Below are 23,038 nucleotides of genomic sequence, written 5' to 3'. Positions count from 1 at the left end.
TGCCAAGCTTCCAAAAAACTACGAGTTTCCTGAAATATCAGCACACATTTTTTCACCCAATCTGCATGACACTTTCAGGTAATTATCAGTACCCCAATCTCACTTTGCTCACCAAATTTCGTTATTCTTGGTTAAACCGTTCGTTGGCAGTAAGAGATTTAATTTTTAGGTTTCACTCTGTTTTCTCCTATATGGATACATGTAGTTGGAACTCTAAATCAAACACGGTTTGTGCTAGCTCTTTGAAACCTGACACAATAAAATAGTTCCAAGTTCAATCTCTATGGTTTGTTTCCTATTGATGTAGCCCTAAGCAGAGACTGGCGCAAATCCCTTTCATGGAAAGGGGTTGCCAAGCTTCCAAAAAACTACCAGTTTCCTGAAATCTCAGCACACACTTTTTCACCCAATCTTGATGACACTTTCAGGTAATGATCAGTACCCCAATCCCACTTGGCCTCAACAAATTTCGTTCTACTAGGTTACACCGTTCGTTGGCAGTAACAGTTTTAATTTTTAGGTTTCACTCTGTTTTCTCCTATATGGGTACATGTAGTTGGAACTCTAAATCAAACTCGGTTTGTGCTAGCTCTTTGAAACTTGACACAATAAAGTAGTTCCAAGTTCTATCTCTATGGATTGTTTCCTATTGATGTATCCCTAAGCAGAGACTGGCACAAAACACTTTCATGGAAAGGGGTTGGCTAGCTTCCAAAAAACTACGAGTTTCCTGAAATCACAGCACACACTTTTTCACCCAATCTTGATGACACTTTCATGTAATGATCAGTACCCCAATCCCACTTGGCTCAACAAATTTTGTTCTTCTAGGTTACACCGTTCGTTGGCAGTAACAGTTTTAATTTTTAGGTTTCACTCTGTTTTCTCCTATATGGGTACATGTAGTTGGAACTCTAAATCATACACGGTTTGTGCTAGCTCTTTGAAACTTGACACAATAAAGTATTTCCAAGTTCTATCACTATGTTTTTTTTCCTATTGATGTAGCCCTAAGCAGAGAATGGCGCAAATCACTTTCATGGAAAGGGGTTGGCAAGCTTCCAAAAAACTACGAGTTTCCTGAAATCTCAGCACACATTTTTTCACCCAATCTGGATGACACTTTCAGGTAATGATCAGTACCCCAATCCCACTTGGCTCACCGAATTTCGTTCTTCTAGGTTAAACCGTTCGTTGGCAGTAACAGTTTTAATTTTTAGATTTCACTCTGTTTTCTCCTATATAGATACATGTAGTTGGAACTCTAAATCAAACAGGGTTTGTACTAGCTCTTTGAAACTTGACACAATAAAGTAGTTCCAAGTTCTATCTCTATGGTTTGTTTCCTATTGATGTAGCCCTAAGCAGAGAATGGCGCAAATCACGTTCATGGAAAGGTGTTGCGAAGCTTCCAAAAAACTACGAGTTTCCTGAAATCTCAGCACACATTTTTTTACCCAATCTGGATGACACTTTCAAGTAATGATCAGTACCCCAATCCCACTTGGCTCACCAAATTTCGTTCTTCTAGATTAAACCGTTCGTTGGCAGTAACAGTTTTAATTTTTAGGTTTCACTCTGTTTTCTCCTATATGGATACATGTAGTTGGAACTCTAAATCAAACAGGGTTTGTACTAGCTCTTTGAAACTTGACACAATAAAGTAGTTCCAAGTTCTATCTCTATGGTTTGTTTCCTATTGATGTAGCCCTAAGCAGAGACTGGCGAAAATCACTTTCATAAAAAGGGGTTGCCAAGCTTCCAAAAAACTACGAGTTTCCTGAAATCTCAGCACATATTTTTTCACCCAATCTGGATGACTCTTTCAGGTAATGATCAGTACCCCAATCCCACTTGGCTCACCAAATTTCGTTCTTCTAGGTTAAAACGTTCGTTGGCATTAACAGTTTTAATTTTTAGGTATCACTCTATTTTCTCCGATACGGATACATATAGTTGGAACTCTAAATCAAACACGGTTTGTGCTAGCTCTTTGAAACGTGACAAAATAAAGTAGTTCAAAGTTCTATCTCTATGGTTTGTTTCCTATTGATGTAGCCCTAAGCAGAGACTGGCGCAAATCACTTTCATGGAAAGGGGTTGAGAACATCCAAAAAACTACGAGTTTCCTGAAATATCAGCACACATTTTTTCACCCAATCTGGATGACACTTTTAGGTAATGATCAGTACCCCAATCCAACTTGGCTAACCAAATTACATTCTTCTAGTTTAAACCGTTCGTTGGCCAGTAACAGTTTTAATTTTTAGGTTTCACTCTATTTTCTCCTATATGGATACATGTAGTTGGAATTCTAAATCAAAGACGGTTTGTGCTAGCTCTTTGAAACTTGACACAATAAAGTAGTTCCAAGTTCTATCTCTATGGTTTGTTTCCTATTCATGTAGCCCTAAGCAGAGACTGGCGCAAATCACTTTCATGGAAAGGGGTTGCGAAGCTTCCAAAAAACTACGAGTTTCCTGAATTCTCAGCACACATTTTTTCACCCAATCTGGATGACACTTTCAGGTAATGATCAGTACCCCAATCCCACTTGGCTCACCAAATTTCGTTCTTCTAGGTTAAACCGTTCGTTGGCAGTAACAGTTTTAATTTTTAGGTTTCACTCTGTTTTCTCCTATATGGATACATGTAGTTGGAATTCTAAATCAAAGACGGTTTGTGCTAGCTCTTTGAAACTTGACACAATAAAGTAGTTCCAAGTGCTATCTCTATGGTTTGTTTCCTATTCATGTAGCCCTAAGCAGAGACTGGCGCAAATCACTTTCATGGAAAGGGGTTGCGAAGCTTCCAAAAAACTAGGAGTTTCCTGAATTCTCAGCACACATTTTTTCACCCAATCTGGATGACACTTTCAGGTAATGATCAGTACCCCAATCCCACTTGGCTCACCAAATTTCGTTCTTCTAGGTTAAACCGTTCGTTGGCAGTAACAGTTTTAATTTTTAGGTTTCACTCTGTTTTCTCCTATATGGGTACATGTATTTGGAACTCTAAATCAAAGACGGTTGTGCTAGCTCTTTGAAACTTGACACAATAAAGTCGTTCCAAGTTCTATCTCTATGGTTTGTTTCCTATTGATGTAGCCCTAAGAAGAGACTGGCTCAAAACACTTTCATGGAAAGGAGTTGCCAAGCTTCCAAAAAACTACGAGTTTCCTGAAATCTCAGCACACATTTTTTCACCCAATCTGGATGACACTTTCAGGTAATGATCAGTACCCCAATCCCACTTGGCTCACCAAATTTCGTTCTTCTAGTTTAAACTGTACGTTGGCAGTAACAGTTTTAATTTTTAGGTTCCACTCTTTTTTCTACCTATATGGATACATGTAGTTGGAACTCTAAATCAAACACGGTTTGTGCTAGCTCTTTGAAACTTGACACAATAAAGTAGTTCCAAGTTCTATCTCTATGGTTTGTTTCCTATTGATGTAGCCCTAAGCAGAGACTGGAGCAAATCACTTTCATGGAGCGGGTTTGCCAAGCTCCCAAAAAACTACCAGTTTCCTGAAATCTCAGCACACATTTTTTCACCCAATCTGGATGACACTTTCAGGTAATGATCAGTACCCCAATCCCAATTGACTCACCAAATTTCGTTCTTCTAGGTTAAACCGTTCGTTGGCAGTAACAGTTTTAATTTTTAGGTTTCACTCTGATTTCTCCTATATGGATACATGTAGTTGGAACTCTAAATCAAAGACGGTTTGTGCTAGCTCTTTGAAACTTAACACAATAAAGCAGTTCCAAGTTCTATCTCTATGGTTTGTTTCCTATTGATGTAGCCCTAAACAGAGACTGGCGCAAATCACTTTCATGGAAAGGGGTTGCCAAGCTTCCAAAAATCTACGAATTTCCTGAAATCTCAGCACACATTTTTTCATCCAATCTTGATGACACTTTTAGGTAATGATCAGAACCAAAATCCCTCTTGGCTCACCAAATTTCGTTCTTCTAGGTTAAATCATTCGTTGCCAGTAACAGTTTTAATTTTTAGGTTTCACTCTTTTTTCTCCTATATGGATACATGTAGTTGGAAATCTAAATCAAACACGGTTTGTGTTAGCTCTTTGAAACTTGACACAATAAACTAATTCCAAGTTCTATCTCTATGATTTGTTTCCTATTGATGTATCCCTAAGCAGAGACTGGCGCAAATCACTTTCATTGAAAGGGGTTGCCAAGTTTCCAAAAAACTACGAGTTACCTGAAATCTCAGCACACATTTTTTCACCCAATCTGGATGACACTTTCAGGTAATGATCAGTACCCGAATCCCACTTGGCTCACCAAATTTCGTTATTCTTGGTTAAACCGTTGGTTTGCAGTAAGAGATTTACTTTTTAGGTTTCACTCTGTTTTCTCCTATATGGATACATGTAGTTGGAACTCTAAATCAAACACGGTTTGTGCTAGCTCTTTGAAACTTGACACAATAAAGTAGTTCCAAGTTCAATCTCTATGGTTTGTTTCCTATTGATGTAGCCCTAAGCAGAGACTGGCGCAAATCACTTTCATGGAATGGGGTTGCGAAGCTTCCAAAAAACTACGAGTTTCCTGAATTCTCAGCACACATTTTTTCACCCAATCTGGATGACACATTCAGGTAATGATCAGAACCCCATTCCCACTTGGCTCACCAAATTTCATTCTTCTAGGTTAAACCGTTCGTTGGCAGTAACAGTTTTAATTTATAGGTTTCACTCTGTTTTCTCCTATATGGATACATGTAGTTGGAACTCTAAATCAAACACGGTTTGTGCTAGCTCTTTGAAACTTGACACAATAAAGTAGTTCCAAGTTCAATCTCTATGGTTTGTTTCCTATTGATGTATCCCTAAGCAGAGACAGGCACAAATCACTTTCATGGAAAGGGGTTGCCAAGCTTCCAAAAAACTACGAGTTTCCTGAAATATCAGCACACATTTTTTCACCCAATCTGCATGACACTTTCAGGTAATTATCAGTACCCCAATCTCACTTTGCTCACCAAATTTCGTTATTCTTGGTTAAACCGTTCGTTGGCAGTAAGAGATTTAATTTTTAGGTTTCACTCTGTTTTCTCCTATATGGATACATGTAGTTGGAACTCTAAATCAAACACGGTTTGTGCTAGCTCTTTGAAACCTGACACAATAAAATAGTTCCAAGTTCAATCTCTATGGTTTGTTTCCTATTGATGTAGCCCTAAGCAGAGACTGGCGCAAATCCCTTTCATGGAAAGGGGTTGGGAAGCTTCCAAAAAACTACGAGTTTCCTGAAATCTCAGCACACACTTTTTCACCCAATCTTGATGACACTTTCAGGTAATGATCAGTACCCCAATCCCACTTGGCCTCAACAAATTTCGTTCTACTAGGTTACACCGTTCGTTGGCAGTAACAGTTTTAATTTTTAGGTTTCACTCTGTTTTCTCCTATATGGGTACATGTAGTTGGAACTCTAAATCAAACTCGGTTTGTGCTAGCTCTTTGAAACTTGACACAATAAAGTAGTTCCAAGTTCTATCTCTATGGATTGTTTCCTATTGATGTATCCCTAAGCAGAGACTGGCACAAAACACTTTCATGGAAAGGGGTTGGCTAGCTTCCAAAAAACTACGAGTTTCCTGAAATCACAGCACACACTTTTTCACCCAATCTTGATGACACTTTCATGTATTGATCAGTACCCCAATCCCACTTGGCTCAACAAATTTTGTTCTTCTAGGTTACACCGTTCGTTGGCAGTAACAGTTTTAATTTTTAGGTTTCACTCTGTTTTCTCCTATATGGGTACATGTAGTTGGAACTCTAAATCATACACGGTTTGTGCTAGCTCTTTGAAACTTGACACAATAAAGTAGTTCCAAGTTCTATCACTATGTTTTTTTTCCTATTGATGTAGCCCTAAGCAGAGAATGGCGCAAATCACTTTCATGGAAAGGGGTTGGCAAGCTTCCAAAAAACTACGAGTTTCCTGAAATCTCAGCACACATTTTTTCACCCAATCTGGATGACACTTTCAGGTAATGATCAGTACCCCAATCCCACTTGGCTCACCGAATTTCGTTCTTCTAGGTTAAACCGTTCGTTGGCAGTAACAGTTTTAATTTTTAGATTTCACTCTGTTTTCTCCTATATAGATACATGTAGTTGGAACTCTAAATCAAACAGGGTTTGTACTAGCTCTTTGAAACTTGACACAATAAAGTAGTTCCAAGTTCTATCTCTATGGTTTGTTTCCTATTGATGTAGCCCTAAGCAGAGAATGGCGCAAATCACGTTCATGGAAAGGTGTTGCGAAGCTTCCAAAAAACTACGAGTTTCCTGAAATCTCAGCACACATTTTTTTACCCAATCTGGATGACACTTTCAAGTAATGATCAGTACCCCAATCCCACTTGGCTCACCAAATTTCGTTCTTCTAGATTAAACCGTTCGTTGGCAGTAACAGTTTTAATTTTTAGGTTTCACTCTGTTTTCTCCTATATGGATACATGTAGTTGGAACTCTAAATCAAACAGGGTTTGTACTAGCTCTTTGAAACTTGACACAATAAAGTAGTTCCAAGTTCTATCTCTATGGTTTGTTTCCTATTGATGTAGCCCTAAGCAGAGACTGGCGAAAATCACTTTCATAAAAAGGGGTTGCCAAGCTTCCAAAAAACTACGAGTTTCCTGAAATCTCAGCACATATTTTTTCACCCAATCTGGATGACTCTTTCAGGTAATGATCAGTACCCCAATCCCACTTGGCTCACCAAATTTCGTTCTTCTAGGTTAAAACGTTCGTTGGCATTAACAGTTTTAATTTTTATGTATCACTCTATTTTCTCCGATACGGATACATATAGTTGGAACTCTAAATCAAACACGGTTTGTGCTAGCTCTTTGAAACGTGACAAAATAAAGTAGTTCAAAGTTCTATCTCTATGGTTTGTTTCCTATTGATGTAGCCCTAAGCAGAGACTGGCGCAAATCACTTTCATGGAAAGGGGTTGAGAACTTCCAAAAAACTACGAGTTTCCTGAAATATCAGCACACATTTTTTCACCCAATCTGGATGACACTTTTAGGTAATGATCAGTACCCCAATCCAACTTGGCTAACCAAATTACATTCTTCTAGTTTAAACCGTTCGTTGGCCAGTAACAGTTTTAATTTTTAGGTTTCACTCTATTTTCTCCTATATGGATACATGTAGTTGGAATTCTAAATCAAAGACGGTTTGTGCTAGCTCTTTGAAACTTGACACAATAAAGTAGTTCCAAGTTCTATCTCTATGGTTTGTTTCCTATTCATGTAGCCCTAAGCAGAGACTGGCGCAAATCACTTTCATGGAAAGGGGTTGCGAAGCTTCCAAAAAACTACGAGTTTCCTGAATTCTCAGCACACATTTTTTCACCCAATCTGGATGACACTTTCAGGTAATGATCAGTACCCCAATCCCACTTGGCTCACCAAATTTCGTTCTTCTAGGTTAAACCGTTCGTTGGCAGTAACAGTTTTAATTTTTAGGTTTCACTCTGTTTTCTCCTATATGGATACATGTAGTTGGAATTCTAAATCAAAGACGGTTTGTGCTAGCTCTTTGAAACTTGACACAATAAAGTAGTTCCAAGTGCTATCTCTATGGTTTGTTTCCTATTCATGTAGCCCTAAGCAGAGACTGGCGCAAATCACTTTCATGGAAAGGGGTTGCGAAGCTTCCAAAAAACTAGGAGTTTCCTGAATTCTCAGCACACATTTTTTCACCCAATCTGGATGACACTTTCAGGTAATGATCAGTACCCCAATCCCACTTGGCTCACCAAATTTCGTTCTTCTAGGTTAAACCGTTCGTTGGCAGTAACAGTTTTAATTTTTAGGTTTCACTCTGTTTTCTCCTATATGGGTACATGTATTTGGAACTCTAAATCAAAGACGGTTGTGCTAGCTCTTTGAAACTTGACACAATAAAGTCGTTCCAAGTTCTATCTCTATGGTTTGTTTCCTATTGATGTAGCCCTAAGAAGAGACTGGCTCAAAACACTTTCATGGAAAGGAGTTGCCAAGCTTCCAAAAAACTACGAGTTTCCTGAAATCTCAGCACACATTTTTTCACCCAATCTGGATGACACTTTCAGGTAATGATCAGTACCCCAATCCCACTTGGCTCACCAAATTTCGTTCTTCTAGTTTAAACTGTACGTTGGCAGTAACAGTTTTAATTTTTAGGTTCCACTCTTTTTTCTACCTATATGGATACATGTAGTTGGAACTCTAAATCAAACACGGTTTGTGCTAGCTCTTTGAAACTTGACACAATAAAGTAGTTCCAAGTTCTATCTCTATGGTTTGTTTCCTATTGATGTAGCCCTAAGCAGAGACTGGAGCAAATCACTTTCATGGAGCGGGTTTGCCAAGCTCCCAAAAAACTACCAGTTTCCTGAAATCTCAGCACACATTTTTTCACCCAATCTGGATGACACTATCAGGTAATGATCAGTACCCCAATCCCAATTGACTCACCAAATTTCGTTCTTCTAGGTTAAACCGTTCGTTGGCAGTAACAGTTTAAATTTTTAGGTTTCACTCTTTTTTCTCCTATATGGATACATGTAGTTGGAACTCTAAATCCAACACGGTTTATGCTAGCTCTTTGAAACTTGACACAATAAAGTAATTCCAAGTTCTATCTCTATGGTTTGTATCCTATTGATATATACCTAAGCAGAGACTGGCGCAAAGCACTTTCATTAAATGGGGTTGCCAAGTTTCTAAAAATCTACGAGTTTCCTGAAATCTCAGCACACATTTTTTCACCCAATCTGGATGACACTTTCAGGTAATGATCAGTACCCCAATCCCACTTGGCTCACCAAATTTTGTTCTTCTAGGTTAAACCGTTCGTTGACAGTAACAGTTTTAATTTTTAGGTTTCACTCTGTTTTCTCCTATATGGATACATGTAGTTGGAACTCTAAATCAAACACGGTTTGTGCTAGCTCTTTGAAACTTGACACAATAAAGTAGTTCCAAGTTCTATCTCTATGGTTTGTTTCCTATTGATGTAGCCCTAAGCAGAGACTGGCGCAAATAACTTTCATGGAGAGGGGTTGCCAAGCTTCCAAAAAACTACGAGTTTCCTGAAATCTCAGCCCACATTTTTTCACCCAAACTTGATGACAATTTCAGGTAATGATCAGTACCCCAATCCCACTTGGCTCACCAAATTTCGTTTTTCTAGTTTAAACCGTTCGTTGGCAGTAACAGTTTTAATTTTTAGGTTTCACTCTGTTTTCTCCTATATGGATACATGTAGTTGGAACTCTAAATCAAACACGGTTTGTGCTAGCTCTTTGAAACTTGACACAATAAAGTAGTTCCAAGTTCTATCTCTATGGTTTGTTTCCTATTGATGTAGCCCTAAGCTGAGACTGGGGCAAATCACTTTCATGGAAAGGGGTTGCCAAGCTTCCAAAAAACTACGAGTTTCCTGAAATCTCAGCACACATTTTTTCACCCAATCTGGATGACACTTTCAGGTAATGATCAGTACCCCAATCCCAATTGGCTCACCAAATTTCGTTCTTCTAGGTTAAACCGTTCGTTGGCAGTAACAGTTTTAATTTTTAGGTTTCACTCTGTTTTCTCCTATATGGATACATGTAGTTGGAACTCTAAATGAAACACGATTTGTGCTAGCTCTTTGAAACTTGACACAATAAAGTAGTTCCAAGTTCTATCTCTATGGTTTGTTTCCTATTGATGTAGCCCTAAGCAGAGACTGGCGCAAATCACTTTCATGGAGAGGGGTTGCCAATCTTCCAAAAAAATACGAGTTTCCTGAAATCTCAGCACACATTTTTCACCCAATCTGGATGACACTTTCAGGTAATGATCAGTACCCCAATCCCAATTGGCTTACCAAATTTCGTTCTTCTAGGTTAAACCGTTCGTTGGCAGTAACAGTTTTAATTTTTAGGTTTCACTCTTTTTTCTCCTATATGGATACATGTAGTTGGAAATCTAAATCAAACACGGTTTGTGCTAGCTCTTTGAAACTTGACACAATAAAGTAATTCCAAGTTCTATCTCTATGGTTTTTTTCCTATTGATCTAGCCCTAAACAGAGACTGGCGCAAATCACTTTCATGGAAAGTGGTTGCCAAGCTTCCAAAAAACTACGAGTTTCCTGAAATCTCAGCACACATTTTTTCACCCAATCTGGATGACACTTTCAGGTAATGATCAGTACCCCAATCCCAATTGGCTCACCAAATTTCGTTCTTCTAGGTTAAACCGTTCGTTGGCAGTAACAGTTTTAATTTTTAGGTTTCACTCTGTTTTCTCCTATATGGATACATGTAGTTGGAACTCTAAATCAAACAGGGTTTGTACTAGCTCTTTGAAACTTGACACAATAAAGTAGTTCCAAGTTCTATCTCTATGGTTTGTTTCCTATTGATGTAGCCCTAAACAGACACTGGCGCAAAACACTTTCATGGAAAGGGGTTGGCAAGCTTCCAAAAAACTACGAGTTTCCTGAAATCTCAGCACACATTTTTTCACCCAATCTTGATGACACTTTCAGGTAATGATCAGTACCCCAATCCCACTTGGCTCACCAAATTTCGTTCTTCTAGGTTACACCGTTCGTTGGCAGTAACAGTTTTAATTTTTAGGTTTCACTCTGTTTTCTCCTATATGGGTACATATAGTTGGAACTCTAAATCAAATACGGTTTGTGCTAGCTCTCTGAAACTTGACACAATAAAGTAGTTCTAAGTTCTATCTCTATGGATTGTTTCCTATTGATGTAGCCCTAAGCAGAGACTGCCACAAAACACTTTCATGGAAAGGGATTGGCTAGCTTCCAAAAAACTACGAGTTTCCTGAAATCACAGCACACACTTTTTCACCCAATCTTGATGACACTTTCAGGTAATGATCAGTACCCCAATCCCACTTGGCTCAACAAATTTCGTTCTTCTAGGTTACACCGTTCGTTGGCAGTAACAGTTTTAATTTTTAGGTTTCACTCTGTTTTCTCCTATATGGATACATGTAGTTGGAACTCTAAATCAAACACGGTTTGTGCTAGCTCTTTGAAACTTGACACAATAAAGTAGTTCCAAGTTCTATCTCTATGGTTTGTTTCCTATTGATGTAGCACTAAGCAGAGACTGGCGCAAATCACTTTCATGGAAAGGGGTTGCCAAGCTTCCAAAAAACTACGAGTTTCCTGAAATCTCAGCAAACATTTTTTCACCCAATCTGGATGACACTTTCAGGTAATGATCAGTACCCCAATCCCACTTGGCTCACCAAATTTCGTTCTTCTAGTTTAAACTGTTCGTTGGCAGTAACAGTTTTAATTTTTAGGTTTCACTCTGTTTTCTCCTATATGGATACATGTAGTTGGAACTCTAAATCAAACAGGGATTGTACAAGCTCTTTGAAACTTGACACAATAAAGTAGTTCCAAGTTCTATCTCTATGGTTGGTTTCCTATTGATGTAGCCCTAAGCAGAGACTGACGCAAAACACTTTCATGGAAAGGGGTTGGAAAGCTTCCAAAAAACTACGAGTTTCCTGAAATCTCAGCACACATTTTTTCACCCAACCTGGATGACACTTTCAGGTAATGATCAGTACCCCAATCCCACTTGGCTCACCAAATTTCGTTCTTCTACGTTAAACCGTTCATTGGCAGTAACAGTTTTAATTTTTAGGTTTCACTCTGATTTCTCCTATATGGATACATGTAGTTGGAACTCTAAATCAAAGACGGTTTGTGCTAGCTCTTTGAAACTTGACACAATAAAGTAGTTCCAAGTTCTATCTCTATGGTTTTCTTTCTATTGATGTAGCCCTAAGCAGAGACTGGTACAAATCACTTTCATGGAAAGGGGTTGCCAAGCTTCCAAAAAACTACGAGTTTCCTGAAATATCAGAAGACATTTTTTCACCCAAACGTGATGACACTTTCAGGTAATGATCAGTACCCCAATCCCACTTGGCTCACCAAATTTCGTTCTTCTAGGTTAAACCGTTCGTTGGCAGTAACAGTTTTAATTTTTAGGTTTCACTCTGTTTTCTCCTATATGGATACATGTAGTTGGAACTCTAAATCCAACACGGTTTGTGCTAGCTCTTTGAAACTTGACACAATAAAGTAGTTCCAAGTTCTATCTCTATGGTTTGTTTCCTATTGATGTAGCCCTAAGCTGAGACTGGCGCAAATCACTTTCATGGAAAGGGGTTGCCAAGCTTCCAAAAAACTACGAGTTTCCTGAAATCTCAGCACACATTTTTTCACCCAATCTGGATGACACTTTCAGGTAATGATCAGTACCCCAATCCCACTTTGCTAACAAAATTTCGTTATTCTTGGTTAAACCGTTCGTTGGCAGTAAGATATTTAATTTTTAGGTTTCACTCTGTTTTCTCCTATATGGGTACATGTAGTTGGAACTCTAAATCAAACACGGGTTGTGCTAGCTCTTTGAAACTTGAAACAATAAAGTAGTTCCAAGTTCTATCTCTATGGTTTGTTTCCTATTGATGTAGCCCTAAGCAGAGACTGGCGCAAATCACTTCCATGTAAAGGGGTAGGCAAGCTTCCAAAAATCTACGAGTTTCCTGAAATCTCAGCACACATTTATTCACCCAACCTGGATGACACTTTCAGGTAATGATCAGTACCCCAATCCCACTTGGCTCACCAAATTTCGTTCTTCTACGTTAAACCGTTCATTGGCAGTAACAGTTTTAATTTTTAGGTTTCACTCTGATTTCTCCTATATGGATACATGTAGTTGGAACTCTAAATCAAAGACGGTTTGTGCTAGCTCTTTGAAACTTGACACAATAAAGTAGTTCCAAGTTCTATCTCTATGGTTTTCTTTCTATTGATGTAGCCCTAAGCAGAGACTGGTGCAAATCACTTTCATGGAAAGGGGTTGCCAAGCTTCCAAAAAACTACGAGTTTCCTGAAATATCAGAAGACATTTTTTCACCCAAACGTGATGACACTTTCAGGTAATGATCAGTACCCCAATCCCACTTGGCTCACCAAATTTCGTTCTTCTAGGTTAAACCTTTCGTTGGCAGTAACAGTTTTAATTTTTAGGTTTCACTCTGTTTTCTCCTATATGGATAAATGTATTTGGAACTCTAAATCCAACACGGTTTGTGCTAGCTCTTTGAAACTTGACACAATAAAGTAGTTCCAAGTTCTATCTCTATGGTTTGTTTCCTATTGATGTAGCACTAAGCAGAGACAGGCGCATATCACTTTCATGGAAAGGGGTTGACAATCTTCCAAAAAACTACGAGTTTCCTGAAATCACAGCACACATTTTTTCACCGAATCTGGATGACACTTTCAGGTAATGATCAGTACCCCAATCCCACTTGGCACACCAAATTTCGTTCTTCTAGGTTAAACCGTTCGTTGGCAGTAACAGTTTTAATTTTTAGGTTTCACTCTGTTTTCTCCTATATGGATACATGTAGTTGGAACTCTAAATCAAACACGGTTTGTGCCAGCTCTTTGAAATTTGACACAATAAAGAAGTTCCAAATTCTATCTCTATGGTTTGTTTCCTATTGATGTATCCCTAAGCAGAGACTGGCACAAATCACTTTCATGGAAAGGGGTTGCCAAGCTTCCAAAAAACTACGAGTTTCCTGAAATCTCAGCACACATTTTTTCACCCAATCTTGATGACAATTTCAATTAATGATCGGTACCCCAATCCCACTTGGCTCACCAAATTTCATTCTTCTAAGTTAAACCATTCGTTGGCAGTAACAGTTTTAATTTTTAGGTTTCACTCTGTTTTCTCCTATATGGGTACATGTAGATGGAACTCTAAATCAAAGACGGTTGTACTAGCTCTTTGAAACTTGACACAATAAAGTAGTTCCAAGTTCTATCTCTATGGTTTGTTTCCTATTGATGTAGCCCTAAGGAGAGACTTTCGCAAAACACTTTCATGGAAAGGGGTTGGCAAGCTTCCAAAAAACTACGAGTTTCCTGAAATCACAGCACACACTTTTTCACCCAATCTTGATGACACTTTCAGGTAATGATCGGTACCCCAATCCCACTTGGCTCACCAAATTTCATTCTTCTAAGTTAAACCATTCGTTGGCAGTAACAGTTTTAATTTTTAGGTTTCACTCTGTTTTCTCCTATATGGGTACATGTAGTTGGAACTGTAAATCAAACACTGTTTGTGCAAGCTTTTTGAAACTTGACACAATAAAGTAGTTCCATGTTCTATCTCTATAGTTTGTTTCCTATTGACGTAGCCCCAAGCAGAGACTGGCGCAAATCACTTTCATGGAAAGGTTTTGCCAAGCTTCTAAAAAACTACGAGTTTCCAGAAATCTCAGCACACGTTTTTTCACCAGTCTTGATGACACTTTCAGGTAATGATCAGTACCCCATTCCCACTTGGCTCACCAAATTTCATTCTTCTAGGTTAAACCGTTCGTTGGCAGTAACAGTTTTAATATTAGGTTTCACTCTGTTTTCGCCTTTATGGATACATGTAGTTGGAACTCTAAATCAAACACTGGTTTTTGCTAGCTCTTTGAAACTTGACACAATAAAGCAGTTCCAAGTTCTATCTCTGTGGTTTGTTTCCCATTGATGTAGCCCTACGCAGAGACTGGCGCAAATCACTTTCATGGAAAGGGGTTGCCAAGCTTCCAAGAAACTATGAGTTTCCTGAAATCCCCGCACACATTTTTTCACCCAGTCTTGATGACACTTTCAGGTAATGATCAGTACCCCAATCCCACATGGCTCACCAAATTTCGTTCTTCTAGGTTAAACCGTTCGTTGGCAGTAACAGTTTTAATATTAGGTTTCACTCTGTTTTCGCCTATATGGATACATGTAGTTGGAACTCTAAATCAAACACGGTTTGTGCTAGCTCTTTGAAACTTGACACAATAAAGATGTTCCAAGTTCTATCTCTGTGGTTTGTTTCCTATTGATGTAGCCCTAAGCAGAGACTGGCGCAAATCACTTTCATGGAAAGGGGTTGCCAAGCTGTCAAAAAACTACGAGTTTCCTGAATCTCAGCACACATTTTTTCACCCAATCTTGTTGACACTTTTAGGTAATGATCAGTACCCAATCCCACTAGGCTCACCAAATTTCGTTCTTCTAGGTTAAACCGTTCGCTGGCAGTAACAGTTTTAATTTTTAGGTTTCACTCTGTTTTCTACTATACGGATACATGTTGTTGGAACTCTAAATCAAACACAGTTTGTGCTAGTTCTTTTAAACTTGACACAATAAAGTAGTTCCAAGTTCTATCTCTATGGTTTGTTTCCTATTGCGGTAGCCCTAAGCAGAGACTGGCGCAAATCACTCTCATGGAAAAGGATTGCCAAGCTTCTAAAAAACTACGAGTTTCCTGAAATCTCAGAACACATTTTTTCACCCAATCTTGATGACACTTTCAGGTAATGATCAGTACCCCAATCCCACTTGGCTCACCAAATTTCGTTCTTCTAGGTTAAACCGTTCGTTGGCAGTAACAGTTTTAATTTTTCGGTTTCACTCTGTTTTCACCAATATGGATACATGTAGTTGGAACTCTAAATCAAACACGGTTTGTGCTAGCTCTTTGATACTTGACACAATAAAGTAGTTCCAAGTTGTATCTCTATGCTTTATTTCCTATTGATGTAGCCCTAAGCAGAAACCGGCTCAAATTACTTTCATGGAAAGGGGTTGCCAAGCTTCCAAAAAACTACAAGTTTCCGGAAATCTCAGCAAACAAATTTTCACCCAATCTTGATGACTCTTTTAGGTAATGATAAGTACCCCAATCCCACTTGGCTCACCAAATTTCGTTCTTCTAGGTTAAACCGTTCCTTGGCAGTAACAGTTTTAATTTTTAGGTTTCACTCTGTTTTCTCCTATATGGATACATGTTGTTGGAACTCTAAATCAAACACGGTTTGTGCTAGCTCTTTGAAACTTGACACAATAAAGTAGTTCCAACTTCCATCTCTATTGTTTGTTTCCTATTGATGTATCTCTAAGCAGAGACTGGCGCAAATCACTTTCTAGAAAGGGGTTGCCAAGCTTCCATAAAACTACGAGTTTCCTGAAATCTCAGCACACATTTTTTCACCCAATCTTGATGACACTTTCAGGTAATGATCAGTACACAAATCCCACTAGGCTCACCAAATTTCGTTATTCTAGGTTAAACCGTTCGTTGGCAGTAACAGTGTTAATTTTTAGGTTTCACTCTGTTTTCGCCTATATGGATACATGTAGTTGGAACTCTAAATCAAACACGTTTTGTGCTAGCTCTTTGAAACTTGACACAATAAAGCAGTTCCAAGTTGTATCTCTATGGTTTGTTTTCTATTGATGTAGCCCAAAGCAGAGAATCGCGCAAATCACTTTCATGGAAATGGGTTGCCAGTCTCCTAAAATCTACGAGTTTCCTGAAATCTCAGCACACATTTTTTCATCCAATCTTGATGACACTTTCAAGTAATGATCAGTACCCCAATCCCACTTGGCTCACCAAATTTCATTCTCTTAGGTTAAACTGTTCGTTGGAGGTAACAGTTTTAATTTTTCGGTTTCACTCTGTTTTCTCCTATATGGAAACATGTATTTGGAACTCTAAATCAAACTCGGTTTGTGCTAGCACTTTGATACTTGACACAATAAAGTAGTTCCAAGTTATATCTCTATGCTTTGTTTCCTATTGATGTAGCCCTAAGCAGAAACCGGTTCAAATTACTTTCCTGGAAAGGGGTTGCCAAGCTTCCAAAAAACTACGAGTTTCCTGAAATCTCAGCTCACATTTTTTCACCTAATCTTGATGACACTTTTAGGTAATGATCAGTACCACAATCCCACTAGGCTCACCAAATTTCGTTCTTCTAGGTTAAACCGTTCGTTGGCAGTAAGAGTTTTAATTTTTTGGTTTCACTCTATTTTCTCCTATATGGATGCCTGTAGTTGGAACTCTAAATCAAAGACAGTTTATGCGAGCTCTTTGAAACTTGACACAATAAAGAAGTTCCTAGTTCTATCTCGATGGTTTGTTTCCTATTGATGTAGCCCTAAGCAGAGACTGGCGCAAATCACTTTCATGGAAAGGGGTTGCCAAGCTTAAAAAAAACTACGAGTTTCCTGAAATCCCAGCACACATTTTTTTACCAAGTCTTGATGACACTTTCAGGTAATGATCAGTACCCCAATCCCACTAGGCTCACCAAATTTCGTTCTTCTAGTTTAAACCGTTCGTTGGCAGTAACAGTTTTAATTTTTAGGTTTCACTCTGTTTTCGCCTATATGGACACATGTAGTTGGAACTCTAAATCAAACACGGTTTGTGCTAGCTCTTTGAAACTGGACACAATAAAGTAGATCCAAGTTATATCTCTATGGTTTGTTTCCTATTGATGTAGCCCTAAGCAGAGACCAGCGCAAATCACTTTCATGGAAAGGGGTTGCCAAGCTTCTGAAAAACTACGAGTTTCCTGAAATCTCAGCACACATTTTTTTCACCCAATCTTCATGACACTTTCAGGTAATGAACAGTACCCGAATCCCACTTGGCTCACCAAATTTCGTTCTTCTAGGTTAAACCGTTCGTTCGCAGTAACAGTTTTAATATTAGGTTTCACTCTGTTTTCTCCTATATGGATACATGTATTTGAAACGCTAAATCAAACACGGTTTGTGCCAGCTCTTTGAAACTTGACACAATAAAGTAGTTCCAAGTTGTATCTCTATGGTTTGTTTCCTATTGATGTAGCCCTAAGGAGAGACTGGTGCAAATCACTTTAATGGAAAAGGGTTGCCAAGCTTCTAAAAATCAATGAGTTTCCTGAAAACTCAGCACAAATTTTTTCACCCAATCTAGATGACACTTTCACGTACTGATCAATACCCCGATCCCACTTGGCTCACCATATTTCGTTCTTATAGGTTCAACAGTTCGTTGGCAGTAACAGTGTTAATTTTTAGGTTTTACTCTGTTTTCGCATATATGGATACATGTAGTTGGAAATCTAAATCAAACACGGTTTGTGCTACCTCTTTGAAACTTGACACAATAAAGTAGTTCCAAGTTGTATCTCTATGGTTTGCTTTCTATTTATGTAGCCCTAAGCAGAGAATGGCGCAAATCTCTTTCATGGAAAGGGGTTTCCAAGCTTCTAAAAAACTACGAGTTTCCTGAAATCTCAGCACACATTTTTTCACCCAATCTTGATGACACTTTCTGGTAATGATCAGTACCCCAATCCCACTTGGCTCACCAAATTTCGTTATTCTAGGTTAAACCGTTCGTTGACAATAACAGTTTTAATATTAGGTTTCACTCTGTTTTCTCCTATATGGATACATGTATTTGAAACTCTAAATCAAACACGGTTTGTGTCAGCTCTTTGAAACTTGACACAATAAAGTAGTTCCAAGTTATATCTCTATGGTTTGTTTCCTATTGATGTAGCCCTAAGGAGAGACTGGTGCAAATCACTTTAATGGAAAAGGGTTGCCAAGTTTCTAAAAAACAACGAGTTTCCTGAAAACTCAGCACAAATTTTTTCACCCAATCTAGATGACACTTTCACGTAATGATCAGTACCCCGTTCCCACTTGGCTCACCATATTTCGTTCTTCTAGGTTCAACCGTTCGTTGGCAGTAACAGTGTTAATTTTTAGGTTTTACTCTGTTTTCGCATATATGGATACATGTAGTTGGAAATCTAAATCAAACACGGTTTGTGCTACCTCTTTGAAACTTGACACAATAAAGTAGTTCCAAGTTGTATCTCTATGGTTTGCTTTCTATTGATGTAGCCCTAAGCAGAGAATGGCGCAAATCTCTTTCATGGAAAGGGGTTTCCAAGCTTCTAAAAAACTACGAGTTTCCTGAAATCTCAGCACATATTTTTTCACCCAATCTTGATGACACTTTCTGGTAATGATCAGTACGCCAATCCCACTTGGCTCACCAAATTTCGTTATTCTAGGTTAAACCGTTCGTTGACAATAACAGTTTTAATATTAGGTTTCACTCTGTTTTCTCCTATATGGATACATGTATTTGAAACTCTAAATCAAACACGGTTTGTGCCAGCTCTTTGAAACTTGACACAATAAAGTAGTTCCAAGTTATATCTCTATGGTTTGTTTCCTATTGATGTAGCCCTAAACAGAGACCAGCGCAAATTACTTTCATGGAAAGGGGTTGCCAAGCTTCCAAAAAACTACGAGTTTCCTGAAATCTCAGCACACATTGTTTCACCCAATCTTGATGACACTTTTAGGCAATGATGAGTACCCCAATCCCACTAGGCTCACCAAATTTCGTTCTTCTAGGTTAAACCTTTCTTTGGCAGTAACAGTTTTAATTTTTAGGTTTCACGCTGTTTTCGCCAATATGGATACATGTAGTTGGAACTCTAAATCAAACACGGTTTGTGCTATCTCTTTGAAACTTGACACAATAAAGTAGTTCCAAGTTCCATCTCTATGGTTTGCTTCCTATTGATGTAGCCCTAAGCAGAGACTGGCGAAAATCACTTTCATGGATAGGGGTTGGCAAGCTTCCAAAAACTACGAGTTTCCTGAAATCTCAGCACACATTTTTTCACCCAATCTTGATGATACTTTCAGGTAATGATCAGTACCCCAATCCCACTTGGCTCACCAAATTTCGTTCTTCTAGGTTAAACCGTTCTTTTTCAGTAACAGTGTTAATTTTTAGGTTTTACTCTGTTTTCCCATATATGGATACATGTAGTTGGAAATCTAAATCAAACACGGTTTGTGCTAGCTCTTTGAAACTTGACACAATAAAGTAGTTCCAAGTTGTATCTCTATGGTTTGTTTCCTATTGATGTAGCCCTAAGCAGAGACTGGCGAAAATCACTTATATGGAAAGGGGTTGCCAAGCTTTCAAAAAACTACGAGTTTCCTGAAATCCCAGCACATATTTTTTCACCCAGTCTTGATGACACTTTCAGGTAATGATCAGTACCCCAATCCCACGTGGCTCACCAAATTTCATTCTTCTAGGTTAAAAGGTTCGTTGGCAGTAAAAGTTTTAATTTTTAGGTTTCACTCTGTTTTCTCCTATATGGATACATATATTTGGAACTCTAAATCAAACACGGTTTGTGCTAGCTCTTTGAAACTTGCCACAATAAAGTAGTTCCAAGTTCTATCACTATGGTTTGTTACCTATTGTTGTAGCCCTAAGCAGAGACCAGCGCAAATCACTTTCATGGAAAGGGGTTGCCAAGCTTCCAAATAAGTATGAGTTTCCTGAAATCTCAGCACCCATTTTTTTCACCCAATCTTGATGACACTTCCAGGTAATGATCAGTACCATAATCCCACTTGGCTCACCAAATTTCGTTCTTCTAGGTTAAACCGTTCGTTGGCAGTAATAGTTTGAATTTTTAGGTTTCACTCTGTTTTCTCCTATATGGATACATGTATTTGAAACTCTAAATCAAAGACCGCTTGTGCTAGCTCTTTGAAACTTGACACAATAAATTAGTTCCAAGTTCTATCTCTATGGTTTGTTTCCTATTGATGTAGTCCTAAGCAGAGACTGGTGCAAATCACTTTCATGGAAAGGGGTTGCCAAGCTTCCAGAAAACTACGAGTTTGCTGAAATCTCAGCACATATTTTTTCACCCAATCTTGATGACACTTTCAGGTAATGATCAGTACCCCAATCCCACTTGGCTCACCAAATTTCATTCTTCTAGGTTAAACCGTTCGTTGGCAGTAACAGTGCTAATTTTTAGGTTTCACTCTGTTTTCTCCTATATGGATACATGTATTTGGAACTCTAAATCAAACACGGTTTGTGCTAGCTCTTTGAAACTTGACACAATAAAGTAGTTCCAAGTTCTATCTCTATGGTTTGTTTCCTATTGATGTAGCACTAAGCAGAGACAGGCGCATATCACTTTCATGGAAAGGTGTTGACAATCTTCCAAAAAACTACGAGTTTCCTGAAATCACAGCACACATTTTTTCACCCAATCTGGATGACACTTTCAGGTAATGATCAGTACCCCAATCCCACTTGGCACACCAAATTTCGTTCTTCTAGGTTAAACCGTTCGTTGGCAGTAACAGTTTTAATTTTTAGGTTTCACTCTGTTTTCTCCTATATGGATACATGTAGTTGGAACTCTAAATCAAACACGGTTTGTGCCAGCTCTTTGAAATTTGACACAATAAAGAAGTTCCAAATTCTATCTCTATGGTTTGTTTCCTATTGATGTATCCCTAAGCAGAGACTGGCACAAATCACTTTCATGGAAAGGGGTTGCCAAGCTTCCAAAAAACTACGAGTTTCCTGAAATCTCAGCACACATTTTTTCACCCAATCTTGATGACACTTTCAATTAATGATCGGTACCCCAATCCCACTTGGCTCACCAAATTTCATTCTTCTAAGTTAAACCATTCGTTGGCAGTAACAGTTTTAATTTTTAGGTTTCACTCTGTTTTCTCCTATATGGGTACATGTAGATGGAACTCTAAATCAAAGACGGTTGTACTAGCTCTTTGAAACTTGACACAATAAAGTAGTTCCAAGTTGTATCTCTATGGTTTGTTTCCTATTGATGTAGCCCTAAGCAGAGACTGGCGCAAATCGCTTTCATTGAAAGGGGTTGCCAAGCTTCCAAAAAACTACGAGATTCCTGAAATGTCAGCACAATTTTTTCACCCAACCTTGATGACACTTTCAGGAAATGATCAGTACCCCAATCCCAGTTGGCTCACCAAAATTAGTTCTTCTAGGTTAAACCGTTTGTTGGCAGTAACAGTTCTAATTTTTAGGTTTCACTCTGTTTTCTCCTATATGGATACATGTATTTGGAACTCTAAATCAAAGACCACTTGTGCTAGCTCTTTGAAACTTGACACAATAAAGTATTTCCAAGTTCTATCTCTATGGTTTGTTTCCTATTGATGTAGCCCTAAGCAGAGACTGGCACAAATCACTTTCATGGAAAGGGGTTGCCAAGCTTCCAAAAAACTACGAGTTTCCTGAAATCTCCGCACACATTTTTTCACCCAATCTTGATGACACGTTCAGGTAATGATCAGTACACCAATCCCACTTGGCTCACCAAATTTCGTTCTTCTAGGTTAAACCGTTCGTTGGCAGTAACCGTTTTAATTTTTAGATTTCAATCTGTTTTCTCCTATATGGGTACATGTATTTGGAACTCTAAATCAAACACGGTTTGTGCCAGCTCTTTGAAACTTGACAGAATAAAGTAGTTCCAAGTTCTATCTCTATGGTTTGTTTCCTATTGATGTAGCCCTAAGCAGAGACTGGCGCAAATCACTTTCATGGAAAGGGGTTGCCAAGCTTCCAAAAAACTACGAGTTTCCTGAAATCTCAGCACACATTTTTTCACCCAATCTTGATGACAATTCCAGGTAATGATCAGTACCCCAATCCCACTTCGCTCACCAAATTTCGTTCTTCTAGGTTAAACCATTCGTTGGCAGTAACAGTTTTAATTTTTAGGTTTCACTCTGTTTTCTCCTATATGGATACATGTAGTTGGAACTCTAAATCAAACACGGTTTCTGCTAGCTCTTTGAAACTTGACACAATAAAGTAGTTCCAAGTTCTATCTCTATGGTTTGTTTCCTATTGATGTAGCCCTAAGCAGAGACTGGCGCAAATCACTTTCATGGAAAGGGGTTGCCAAGCTTCCAAAAAACTACGAGTTTCCTGAAATCTCAGCACACATTTTTTCACCCAATCTTGATGACACTTCCAGGTAATGATCAGTACCATAATCCCACTTGGCTCACCAAATTTCGTTCTTCTAGGTTAAACCGTTCGTTGGCAGTAATAGTTTGAATTTTTAGGTTTCACTCTGTTTTCTCCTATATGGATACATGTATTTGAAACTTTAAATCAAAGACCGCTTGTGCTAGCTCTTTGAAACTTGACACAATAAAGTAGTTCCAAGTTCTATCTCTATGGTTTGTTTCCTA

The sequence above is a fragment of the Spermophilus citellus genome (genome assembly GCF_964194105.1).
Source record: "Spermophilus citellus genome assembly, chromosome: 14".
Taxonomy (NCBI): Eukaryota; Metazoa; Chordata; class Mammalia; order Rodentia; family Sciuridae; genus Spermophilus; species Spermophilus citellus.
The sequence above is the reverse complement of the archived record's forward strand: the minus strand, read 5'-3'. Positions refer to the sequence as shown.